Below are 12809 nucleotides of genomic sequence, written 5' to 3'. Positions count from 1 at the left end.
TTGCAAGATTTTGCTTGGAAAAGAAAATTAATTCACTGAAGTACCTTTAATATCTGGAGGCTGCTGAGATGGAACAGCTGGAGTGTCCTACATTTCACCAAGTTATCCAGACATGGTGAAAACAATAACAGTTGCGTGCACTCACAAGTATCATCTCTGACTTGCCAGCCACAAAGGCTGAGTGGGAAGGGGATGGTAATGAGCTGAGTGATTTGGGAAGCTTTGGCTGAAGAGCCAGTTGATTACCAACAAAGCTGCAGTTGGCTGTACAGTGAAAAAGGCTCTTCAGGCTGGTTCAAGATTCATATCAGCCAGAAGAGGAAGCGGTTTGCGTCTCTCAGCATTTGAATCATTGCGGTTGGAAAAGACCTCCAAAATCATCAAGCCCAACCCCAACCCATCCCACCATGACCACTGACCATGTCCCCAAGTGCCACAACTCCATGTTCCTTGAACACCTCCAGGGACAGTGATCGTACCGCCTCCCTGGGCAGCCTGTGTCACTGCATCACCACTCTTTTGGAGAATAAATGTTTTCTAATACCCAACTTGAACCTCCCCTGTTGAGGTCATCACCTCTCACTGGTTTCTACATAAAGCATCCGCAGTGGTTGCCATTGCAGTCATTGCAGCTTCCTAATTTATCATCAGACCCCCAAATACCCAACAGCAACACAATGTCAGCTCCTTCACCACTTGTTTTGGGACCCATCTCAGAATGGCTGAGGTTGGCAGGGACCTCTGGAGGTCTTCGTGTCCAACCCCATCCCTAAGCAAGGCCACGTGGAGTCTCTGCACCCCTCTGTCTCCCAGCCAGTCCTGCCCAGTGCAAGGCATGTTGAAGTCAAATGACAGCCTCAGCTCTTGAGTTGCTGTCCCAGCTCCCTTAGATGTGTCTGTGCTGGGAAGAAAATGCCTGTGGGAGGTTCTGGTCTATTTTTGTTGACTTCTGAACTTAAGGAAGGTCTCCTCTTGAAAGCACACAAACACAAACCCCACTGGCAGAGTGACTCGAACTTCTGGCATTACAAAATGCAAACTGTTTGAAAAGCCTACAAAGCATCATTTTATGTGGAAGCCAAACAACAAGCCTGCTCCTTTTTCCCATGCCAGTCTCACCTTGCAAAAATGGACAAGTGGTATCACATGGTATCACTGGCTGAGCCCACACCTCCATAGCATCTCAGCTGATCAGCTTGCATCTCCAGCACAGTATGGAAACTTCTGTCCTTCCAGGTTCCTGCCCCTGGTGACACTAGTCCAAGAGGTCGGATGAGGGCCCTCATCAGAGGTGAATAATCCCACAGCCCAAGAAGGGCGATGGAAAATAGGCAGGATAAAAAGCGTTGACTTAATAGCAAAGGAAAAGGCATGAAAAGAAAGAGTGCAGCCCATAGATGAGGATGGGTGGGGAGCCTGGGATCTCAGGAGGAATAACCCATTTGTAATGGCAACCCGGATGCATCAGGAAGGACCTCAGTTCATCAAACCCACTCTTCCAGAGCACAGATCTTCTGGCTTATGTGAGATGTCCACCTTAGGGCATTCCCCACGAGTATGCGAGTGTTCAAGAAACTCAGGTAGATTTTTCTACCATGAAAATGTCAAATTCAGTCTTAGACCTGTAAACTTTTGGTATCCACAAGATCTTGAGGGATCATTCACAGCCCACCCAGCTTTGTGGCTTTCTGCCTTTCGATGTCTCCATTTAAGCTTTCAAATTTTCCTACTGAAACAAGTGATGGATAACAGCTTCCTCACCAGTTTAGCCTCCTGGATGTCTGTTGTGTGCCCTTCTGAATTGAAGATGCATAATTTAATCTACTGTTCATAAGATAAAAGTTGCCTCAGAGCTCGAGTTCCCTCTTCTGGTATATTAGATCCTTTTTGATCTGTTAGATCACAGAGTTATGGGGATCCTTAGAGTTGGAAGGGACCTTTAAACATCATCTAGTCCAACTCCCCTGCACTGAACAGGGGCATGCACAGCTCGATCTTACAACACAATTCATAGCACAAGATCAAAGGGCTCCTACAACCAATGGCTTGTTGCAGGAGCAGCCTATAACTGCACTGGAAAGCAACCTTCAGAGATTGAAATGGGGAAATGTATTAATGGTGCTGGAACGGTCAAGGTTACCAGATTGTTTGCAGTTACGAAGCCTGGAGAAACAGTCCCTCCAAGAGACAACCCTGTCTGGATGTCAGGAAATAAAGTCTGGGGATCTTAATTATGTATGAAAATGGCAAATATAAACTCTAAGTTGGGGAGGGTGACCTCCAAGTCCTGTTAAGATCTTTTCATGTGAACTTTTCAGCTTATGAAATTTGGAAGGAACTCAAAGATGCTGTTTTGGACTGGGACAAAATCAAACCAAGCCAGGGGCTGACATGCTGTGAAGTTACACAAACCTTCTGACTGGGTTAAAAGCAGACTCAGTTCCATCTGAGGAGGGGTATTTTGCTGCCTTTTAGCAATTCTCTGCACTGTAATAACATCTTGATGCATGCACCAGAGGCACCGCTCACCCAGGGCATCCCACACTAAGTCCTGGGAGCACTGAACCTCCTGCCCCACTGATAATGGTCCAAGCTCTACCTCTGCGATATCTGGCAGCAGGAAGGCCCCAACACAGCAACTGTGGCTCCTGTTGCTTTGCAAACCAATCTCCAGCAAGGCCCACCTCCCCAGCCCCTTCCCTCCAAATGCTGGCCTGAAAGTGAATTCTGCAGAGATCTGGATTACTGGAGAAGCCAGAGCACAAAAGAAAAAAAACAAAGCTCTATTTTTATCCAGCTGAGTGCAGTGCTGTACTGAAAGCCCTTGCTATTAGTCTCTTTGTCTCCCTGTCAGGTAAGGGGAGCCAGCTCCCGCCTGCTCTCTGCAGATCAGTTTTCTCTCGGGGATGTTATCTGTGTGCCCACCCCAGCATTGCACAACAGGCAGCAGGCAGCTCTGTAAGGTGGCTGCCCGCCCTTGGACAGATCCAGTTACTGCTTCTCACCTTGGAGAGGAAAATGGTGACATATGCCCAGCGGGGAGGAAAACGAACCTCCTTGCAGCAAAAGGTATTTGGTGTTGTGCGTCCTTTTTTATCCTTAAGGGACATCCTTGTTCGAGGGGTGGGGAGAATGTGTGGCCCCACACCACACACTCTTCTCCTGTGCATCCATCTCCCAGGGCCCTTCCCTGTAGGACCATATGCTATGAAATTTCACCCGTCTCAGAGGTATTTTTTTAGGTCTCCCCAGGGGACCAGAAGGGAGAAGACAGAGATAAACAGGTCCCCACATGAACTCAGTACTTCTAACCAGGTCATCTCGCCACGCAGCAGGTTTTTGGCTTCACCACCTGTTTTCCAGAATAGGATACATGGCATCAGATGAAGCATCTCAGGTAAAACTCATCATTAGTGGTCTTTCACTTTTGTGCAGCATTTTCAGGTTGCCCAAAGGCACTAGTAAATTAATCTCCGTCAGGATGTGGCACTGTCCCTTATCCACCTGCACAAGGGCAGGGCATCTCCAAAGCAGTTTGGTTGGTCGTGGCTGGGAAAGTTTCCCAACCTGGCCGTGGTCTTGAGGCAGAGACTGGAAATTTGTAGTTCTGTAATTCGCTGCTCCATTCACTGTGGAGGCTGTAGAGGTGTACTGACCCAATTTGCATGACAAAGCTTGGCATGGAGCACCCTGCTTCTTCTCAGCCTATTTGGCCCCTGAGAAGATGGCTCCCATTGAGCGTTGAGCAATGCTGGCTGCAGAAGAGAAGGGGATATCTTAGGGACAGAGAAGAAGCACCCAAGGGAAATGTCCTCGGGCCACCACGGAAATCAGTAGGTTCTTTACATATTTTTCCTGTAGAAATTGCTGCCAGCCATGGCTGGAGATAGGTTTCTGGGCTGGAGTGATGGGTAGCATGCCTCATTTAAGGTGTCTTCATGAGCTATCTCCCCACCTCCATGCTCTGCTCCCTCCTTTGGACACTCAGCCATGCACTGCCCTGGGGAACGGCTTCCAAGGACAGTCACTGTCCTACCAGGTGCAAGCCCACAGCTCCTCCATGGAGACCAGGGCCAGGAGAGGATTATCTTACCAGCTAATTAACTTCATGGTGATGGCCACCGAGGCAGCAGACAAAAGCAAGGCAATGAGCCACATAGCCACAACTCAGCACCAGATCCCCTCCATTATTCACCGTGGACCTGCATCAGGTGTCAAACCTTTATCTGGGGCTTTGATAAATAGTGCTAATCAGCTGCATGTTAATTATTCACCGTGGCTTGCCTTTCCAAACCCTGGAGCCAGGGCACTGCTTATCCCCACTCCTCTCCCTTTTCTCCAAGACTTATGTCTGTCTGTCCTTCTCCTCTTCCAACTCATTTCTGTGACATGTTATGCTGCAGTTATGGCACTGCCTCGTAAGCTGAGGGCTTAATTATTTTTGTAATGTTCATTGCCAGCTTTCCCTTGAGGGTGATGCCCAGCACCAGATTCCAGGGCTAGATGCACTGGTTGGGTCTTGCAGCAGTGCCCATAGCTGTGTCTTGGCAATGATGTGCTGATGTGGGGATCTCTCAGCCAGCAGGAGAAATGCTGTGAGTATGAACATAATCCCTGGCTAACCCCTTTACATTTCTGACTTGGAGAAGTCTTCTGCAGGCTGACTCTGGCCACCGTGCTCAGATCCAAAACAAATTCCTTCCTCCATCATTAGGGAGTCTGTAGTGTTGGATGAAGGCTCTACAACTATTGTCTCCTTTGGGATCCTGGCTGTCTTCTGCCACAAGGAATTTCAGCCTTCCCAGCCCATCCTTCAGCCAATTTTCCATTTCCTGAGCCCAAAGCATGTGGCCTCGGGGCAAGGTTTGCTGGGGATTCCACTGCATTACCTACTTGTCATGCCATGTAAATGCCCATGGATCTCTGAGACAAGTGCAGGCTGGAAGCTACAACTTTGGATCTACAGGAGACGTGGGTCCTTCCTGAGATTGGATTCCCAAAGGGCACTGGACACATGCATGGGCTCTGAGCTGTGATACCTGTAGATACCTGTACAGGAGATGAAGCCCCATTTGGGATTCAGCTTCCCACTGTTTTCAAGGGAAAGTAAACTTGGGCAGTTGTCCCCATTTAGACTTGTTTGAGTTGGAAAGGACCCTTAAAGGTCATTTGCATGAGCCCATGGCACAATATTTCAGCACAGTCATTAGCTGATGGCTGAGAATACACATCAGTTTGGTAGTGTTCTGAAGAACAAATTCACCCCCATAATTACCCATAATAATGGGCTATTTGGCCAACGGTGAGCCATTTTTTGAGTCCTCATTTTAAATTTATGATGTCTTGGTGAAAGCCTTGAGCACTGCCAGTGATGCTGCACCCACAGCTCTTTGGGCAACCTATGCCAGGGCCTCACTGCCCCCACATTGAATAATTCCTTGTCCTATCGCTGAATACCCTGATAAAGAATCCTTCCCATCTCTCCTGCAGCCCCTTCAGGTACTGGAAGGCTGCAATAAGGTCTCTCCAGAGCATTCTTTTCTCCAGGCTGAACACTTCCATTTCTCAGCCTGTCCCCATAGGAGAGGTGCCCCAGCCCTCTGAGCATCCTTCTGGCCTCCTCTGTACCCTCTCCAGCAGCTCCATGTCTTTCTTATTGGGAAAAAAAAAACATAAAGCATTCATTATTCAGCATGCTGAAATTGTTGAAAACAGCTGCAAAAAGTCCCTGTGATGAGCGTCCCATTCCACCTGTGGTGCCAGCATGGCACTCCTCTCCTGGGCTGGGCTGCAGGGACCAATTCCTCCTCATGCACCTCCTGGGGACAGACTGAATGTGCATTGCTACAGTGCTGCATCTCTCTGACATCAGCCCCATGCCTTTATAGCTGATGCCAGGATGCTCCCAGCGTCCTGCCCTCGATCCTCAACAGGACAAAAGCATCCTCCAGGCTGACCCCAGAGCTGATAGGGAGGAGGAATTCTGTTTTGAAGACAAATGCACCCCAGAAATAGAAGCAAAAGTTCCAGCCTGTAACGAAGCAAAGCAGGAAAACACGCTGGATAAATATTCCTATGAGTTGTTCCAAGCCAGGGGGAGTTCGTGGGTAATCATCACAACCCAACCGGCAGCCTCTGATTCACTGGTAGCATTTTTTAATGAAGCTGAAATAATAGAGAAAACCCAGCACAGCAAAGTGTTCATATAGAGTGAATGGAGAGAGCCGGGCTAACCTGGCAGCAGTCCTAGGAAAATCATAGCAATCCTCATAGAGTATTCAATGAAAAAGCAGTTGAACACTGGAGAGCAATCAGTGGCATTCCAGGTAGGTTCATAGGGGGATAGAGCCTTCAGAACAGGCTTGGTTTGCTTCTTTGGAGTCCATCTGTTGGGTAGCTGTGTGCAAGGAATAGGTTCTTACAGCATTTTTGGCTTAACTGTGCCTGCTATCAATGCCTGCACACTAATGAGAGCAGATTAATGGGGGAATTCTAAAAATAGAGCATCTGTTAGAAGTCATCATTGAGTAGCAGAGCCATGGTGTAGTTTTGCAGCTCAAGCTACGACAACTACATCACTGACTGGTGTAAAAACAACTTGCAATAGAGTTTTGAAGTGATGTGAAGACGGGGAGAGGAGGAGGCACGAGAGCTGTGAGGGCCTTGGGATGTGCCTGAGCCAACCCAAAGGGCCAAAACCACTCCAGCCAACACAACCTGCAACAGTTCAACTCCTACACAGCCTGCAGCACAGAAACAGGGAACAGGGACTTGCATGTGGGTATAACAGAAGCAGGGATGCTTGTTCATTCCAATTTCTCCCCAGAATTTGGTCTGAGGACAATCATAGAATCATCGAATCATTCAGGTTACAAAAGACCTCTCAGATCACCAAGTCCAACCCCAACCCACCCCACCATGCCCACTGACCATGTCCCTCAGTGCCACATGCCTGGAACACCTCCAGGGATGGTGACTCCACCACCCCCCTGGGCAGCTTGTGCCACTGCAGCAGCGCTCTTTTAGAACATAATTTTTTCCTAGTATTTAGAATAATAGAATCATAGAGTCATCTAGGTTGTAAAAGACCTTCAAAATCATCAAGTCCAATCATCAACCAGGCCTACTGAGTCCTATCACTAAATCAGTTTGTGCTGAAGATGGGATGGCAGCAAACATCATTTGAGCTCACTGAGGTCTCAGTGGAAGATAAAGAGATGCAAACTTCACCCTGCGCATGTCAAGCCCATGCAGCACCCTAGGACATGGCCGCAGCCTGCACCACCAATTCCTGCTTGAAGGTAGAGTTGATCAGGCATGTGCAGCCCGGGCTCAAATGAGTCAAGAGCAAACTGAGGAACATACCCAAAGTAATCAGAATGATAAAATAGAAGGTCATCCTCTGCTTGTATATGCAGCTCAGCAAAGCAAAGAAGTCACTTGGTTTCACTTACAGGATATTTGTGTTGGGTAGCTGGAGATTTCTAAGAGAATTTGGTCACCTTGGAGGTGGAAGGAATTACCCGAGTGGTCGCTTGCTCAGCCTCCAAGCAGTGCAGCCTGCATACCCTGGCTTTTCCACTTCCCATGAAGGAACAGTGGCAGTTCTTTGTTTGCAGACACATATATTCCACTTTCCACCTTTTAGTGCATCTTTCAAGTGGGATTTTTTTTCAGGTTTTGAGAGAGAGAAGACTGCTCCTTTGTGTGCACAGCACGCAGAAATGTTGTCCAGGAGGTAAATGAGGTATGCCCTGAAGTGCAGTTTGCTAAGGCAAAGCCATCTGATTCGGTTGGCAAATCTTCATTCACTTCTGCTGAGCGATGAAGGCATGAAGCCTCAGGCTATCACGGATGGAGGGATGGTCTGTCTCTGCACACCATCTGTCTCAAGGCTGGAGTAAGTGGTATGCACTGTGTGACAATGGCATTATCCATGGAAAGATGTCTGCTTGGTCACAGCAAGGGAGCTGAACCTTGAGGAAAGCATCAAAGGAGTGTCTGCCCAAAGAGAAACCACTACTGCATGGATGCAACACAAGAAGTGAAGCAGAGCTGGAATCTGCCCCCAGGCCCTGAGCCCCCCTGTATGCCTCTACCCTATGCAAGCCATCTCCTTGCATTCCTCCTCCAAGTCAATGGAACATTGACAATGGAATATTTGCAACTCTCCCTCTGCTACTCAGGCTCCTACTTAAATCAAGACAAAGGCAGGTAACTATTTTTTTCTCAATTTGTTAGTCTTGTTTCTTCATTTGATTCTTAATTTTGTATATTTAGCATGCTGGTCCTGCACAGCACCTGCCTGTCTGCTCATTTCTTTGGCTGTGGAGCAAGCTTTTGCATGAACATCTGTGTGCATATGGGTTATATTCTAGAGACCCTAGTGAGCTCTAGTCAGGGGAGACACATTTTCAGAGCAAAAATGTTTGCCATACTTACTTACTAGAACAAATCATTGCAGCAGTGTATGTGTCAGCTGAGATCCAGGTCCAGCAATGTCCAAACACAAGCAAAGGCCCTTCCTTGGCTGCAGACAGGCTTATAACAGAGCAGACAGCGGAGTGGAAGGGCAGGGGAGCAGCATCACTGCTGGAGGATCACTTTTAGGTATCAACTTCCACCTTGTTAACTGACCCAAAGATATGATTTTCTCTTAAACACATGTGAATCTCATGGAACCAAATGGCAGCACCTTCGGAAAACCATGAGGTAGATGTGGGCAGTGGCTGCGATCAGATTGCTGGCTGTTAGTGCTCATGAGCCGTGTTACAAGACATTGCCCAACCCAGGAGACACCGCCAGCATCTTCTTTCTGCTCTGGTCCCCAAACCGAACAGAGATATGGACCCAACTCAACCAAGAGCAAGCCTGGGGATGATGGGAGAGAAGGGCAAAGCCGCTCTCACCTATTGGTGAAGACTTTGCTGTAATTGAAGACCTGGATCTCCAAGATCTCATTCCCGTCGATGCTGCTTGCAACCGGCCAGCGGAAGCTCTGTGGAGAAAGGACAGGAGGGAGATGTCAGGGTGGTTTTGGGGAGCTCCTCTGGAGGTGGTGAGGATAGAACTGGGGGGGCCATGGCAAGGTCTTAACCAACCCTTCTTATCAGAAGACAGACAGAACTGTCCTACAGGGGTCTTGCTTAGCATGTGTCCTGGTGTCAAATGCATGTATGTTTGGGATCTAATTTCTTTTTTATGTTTGCGTTCAATTTCTTCCCTAATTTTGTTATTTGTGTGTGTGTGTGCCTTTTTTTCCTCCCCAAGCCAAGAAATCATTCTGCCAGGCCAAACCACCTTAGCCTCCTTTACTTCCCCAAGTCCCAGATCCCTTGCAGCATCCCATAGACAAGCAAACCCCAGACCAAGCTGCTTGGTGCCATGATGGATGGATGTGTGGCTGCATGGGGATGTGTTGTCCTGGGTGCTGAGGCAGTGGGACCTGCGTTGTCTGCATTCAGAGCCTTAAAAAGAAAGTGCTTGTCAAGCAACTTCACAGGAAGACATTTGTGACTCTTCAGAAATATGCTGACGCTCATTTCTGAAGCTAATTTTTTCCCTTTTATGTTTTCTGCAATGAGTCAAGGAAGCAAATGGGAAAAAGTATATTCAGAAATAGAAAAGAAAACTAGAAATGGCCTCACAATAGGGATGTCACTTTGTACCCAGCCACTCTGCTGGGAATTGTGTTTGCAGCACAGACACACTCTGCTGGAAAAATAAACCCTGGTCCATGCACAGGCTCTTTCCCACTCAGGAGAAGGGCAATAAAGAAGTTATTATAGGAAAAAAAATCATCTCAGAAAAAGCAATCAGCACTGGCACAGGCTGCCCAGGGAGGTGGTGGGGTCACCATCCCTGGGGGTAAGGAACGTGGAGATGTGGCTCTGAGGGATGTGGTCAGTGGGCATGGTGGGATGGTCTGGAGTTGGGCTTGGCAATCTTGGTGGTCTTTTCCAACCTTAATGGTTCTATGATTCTATTTAGGGACATGGTCAGTAGTCATGGTGGGGATGTGTTGGGGTTGGACTGGGTCATCTCAGTGGTCTTTTGCAACCTCTATAATTCTGATTCTATGATTATCCTCAGACCAAATTTTGGGGAGGAATTGGAACAAACAAGCATCCCTGCTTCTGTCATGAATGCCTGTGGGTGAATTCCTGCTTCTTGCCCCTGGGCTGCAGGCTGGGATGAGGCTGTCCCTTGCCCTCTGAGTTTTATAGCCAAGTTCCACTTTACAGCCAACAAGCAGATCCCACAGCTCAGGTGGGGCTGCCAGGACAAGGCACAGAAACAACAAAGCATCAACTTTCCCCTTGGTTTTAGAGGTTTGTCAGGTAGCAGAACAACAAATAAAGTCAGTTGGAAAGTGCAGTGACCTAGAAAGGCTCCCAGCATCCCCACTGAGCTTTGCAGAGAGCCTTCCATGCCATGAAGTTCATTTGGGTATGTTCACACTGCAGCCAGTGAGCAAATGCCGCAGCCCTGCACCAGGGAGAACAGTGGAGCACGGGGATGAGCTACAATCTGCCATGCTCGTGCTTTCTGGCATTATTTGTGGCCTGATGCATGCCTGTGGCTCCGTGCTCTGTGTGCTGGAAGAGGTCTGCAGCCCCAGGAGGAGAAGCAGTCCACGGGGACCCACCTATCTGCAGCCACTCATGCAATCTGCAGAGTTTTGCCTGCAATCCTTGGGAAAGAAACGTGCTGACATCTCCCCTCTAGGGGGTCACAGCCTTCCTGTTGTTTCTGGACACCAATTCAGCTGATTGCCCTGGATAAAGTAGAGCACCCTTCTCTGAAAGTTGTCCATATTTTCCCCCAAAAACCACTATCAAGATTATGAGCATCACTCGTATCCCTAACTGCGAACAATGCCCTGCACCATCTTCCCTCCTAACCACTCTCCATCTCCTCCAGGTTTTATCCCAGTGCATTGAAAGCCATTCCTGCTGGGTGTCAGCCCTGCTCCACCTCCATCTTACAGATATCCCATGCCCTGGGGCATCCAGCAGCAAACCTTGTTCATTGATCCCCAGAGGATGTTGTGCTCTAAGTCTAAAGTTGACTTCAGCTGGATGTAAGGCTGAAGGAAGCCACAGAAAGAGGAGAACAAGATCCCAAGGGGAGAATGAAATTAACATTACATGACAAAGTGAGATATGGAGACCAGACTGAATGTAAGGCTGAAGAGAGCCACAGAAAGTGGAGAACAAGATCTTGAGCCATCAGAAGCTGCCTTGATGAATGTGGATACGGGTTGCAGTGGGCTGCCAGGACAAGCCACCTTCCCCATTGCTCCTTCCCCATCTGCTTCATGCCCATGTGGGTGTCCACATAGGTGCCACATCCCCAAAGCAGGGCTGGGAGCTACAGCAATCCAGAAGCACTGGCACCCAGCTGGGAGAGAAGGACCTGAAGGTGCCAGTGCACACCAAGTGGAACATGAGACGGTGATGTGCCACTGATGCCAAGGAGGTTGATGATGTCTTGTGCTGCACTAGGTGCTGAGGGCAGCCCCTGTCCATGGTGCTGGGCTGCTCTGGGTGGCCCTGCTGGGGCAGGGGTGTGACCAGAGGGACCCAGGGGTGCCTCCAGCCCCAAGCATCCCTGAATTCATGCATTCTGCGAGTCACTGATGTCCCTTTAGGATGCTGCCTCTGCTCCCTTCCCACCAGCCCCACTGTAGAGCATGCCAGCAACACTGCACCAAGAGCACATCCATCACCATCACCGTGGCACTTCCCAGCACCAGGGCTGCTCCCAGAGGCTCATCTGCTTTCATTACCCTTCCTCCTTCCCTGCCTGGCTGGCTGTTAATCCTCCTTGCTGGTTTTATTGTTAAGAGTCTTATTAAAAGCCCTTTGCAAAGCTAAGCAAGTGATGTCTGTTGGGTCAGTTTTATCTGTTTCATTAACGAAGGGAAAAAATAAAAAGATGGAGGCAGAGAAATGCCTTTGCAGAATGCAGAAGCCTGATGCTTTCAGCGAGACTGCTTCAAAGGAGCCGGGAAAGAGGATCTCTTCAAGATGCATCTCCCTTTCCTGCAGCCCCTGGAAGCCTTGGCTGGATGCTTTCCCCTCCTGCTGCCTCCCAGGCTGTTTACTCAGGGACGTCTCCAGAAGTCTGGGTCAAGGCTGCAGCAGTGGGTCTCAGCTTTCTTGGTCATGGCACTAAGCCTGTCCTGGTCCCTTCAGGAGAGACTGAAGTTAGGCAGCAAAGAGCACACAGAAGCCAGTCATAGATTTCCATGCCCAGCACCATCACCAGAAATCTCTGCCTTTCCTGATTTCCCTTGGAGCAGAAACAGCTCAGGGTGCACAAAGGACATGATACAATTGTTCCTGACTGTGCAAAACAGCCAAAGCACTGCATTCAGCCTCTGGAATAGCCAGCAACTTCTCTTCCACAGGCTCTGGAGAGGCACAGGTTCTGCATAATTCATTAAGCAATGAATAAAGATAATTGCAAAAGAAACAGAGTGAAAACAAACAAATGGAAACCACTGGGGCAGCCCAAATTCTGCCTGATAGTTGCTTCTCCTGAATGTTAAGCAGTGGCAGGGAAGATGATGGGCTTGGTGTTTCCCTGTAGAAGCTCCCAGTGGGAGCTTATCATGGAATGATAGAAGCATTCAGGATGGAAAAGAGCTCCAAGATCCCCAAGTCCAACCCCCCAACCCATCCCTCCATGCCTGGTGACCATGTCCCTCAGTACCATATCCCCATGTCCCTGGAACACCTCCAGGGACAGTGACCCCACCACCGCCCTGGGCAGCCTGTGCCACTGCATCACTGCTCTTTCAG

The sequence above is a fragment of the Numida meleagris genome, chromosome 3, assembly GCF_002078875.1.
Source record: "Numida meleagris isolate 19003 breed g44 Domestic line chromosome 3, NumMel1.0, whole genome shotgun sequence".
Classification (NCBI taxonomy): Eukaryota; Metazoa; Chordata; class Aves; order Galliformes; family Numididae; genus Numida; species Numida meleagris.
Note: the sequence above shows the minus strand (reverse complement) of the source record.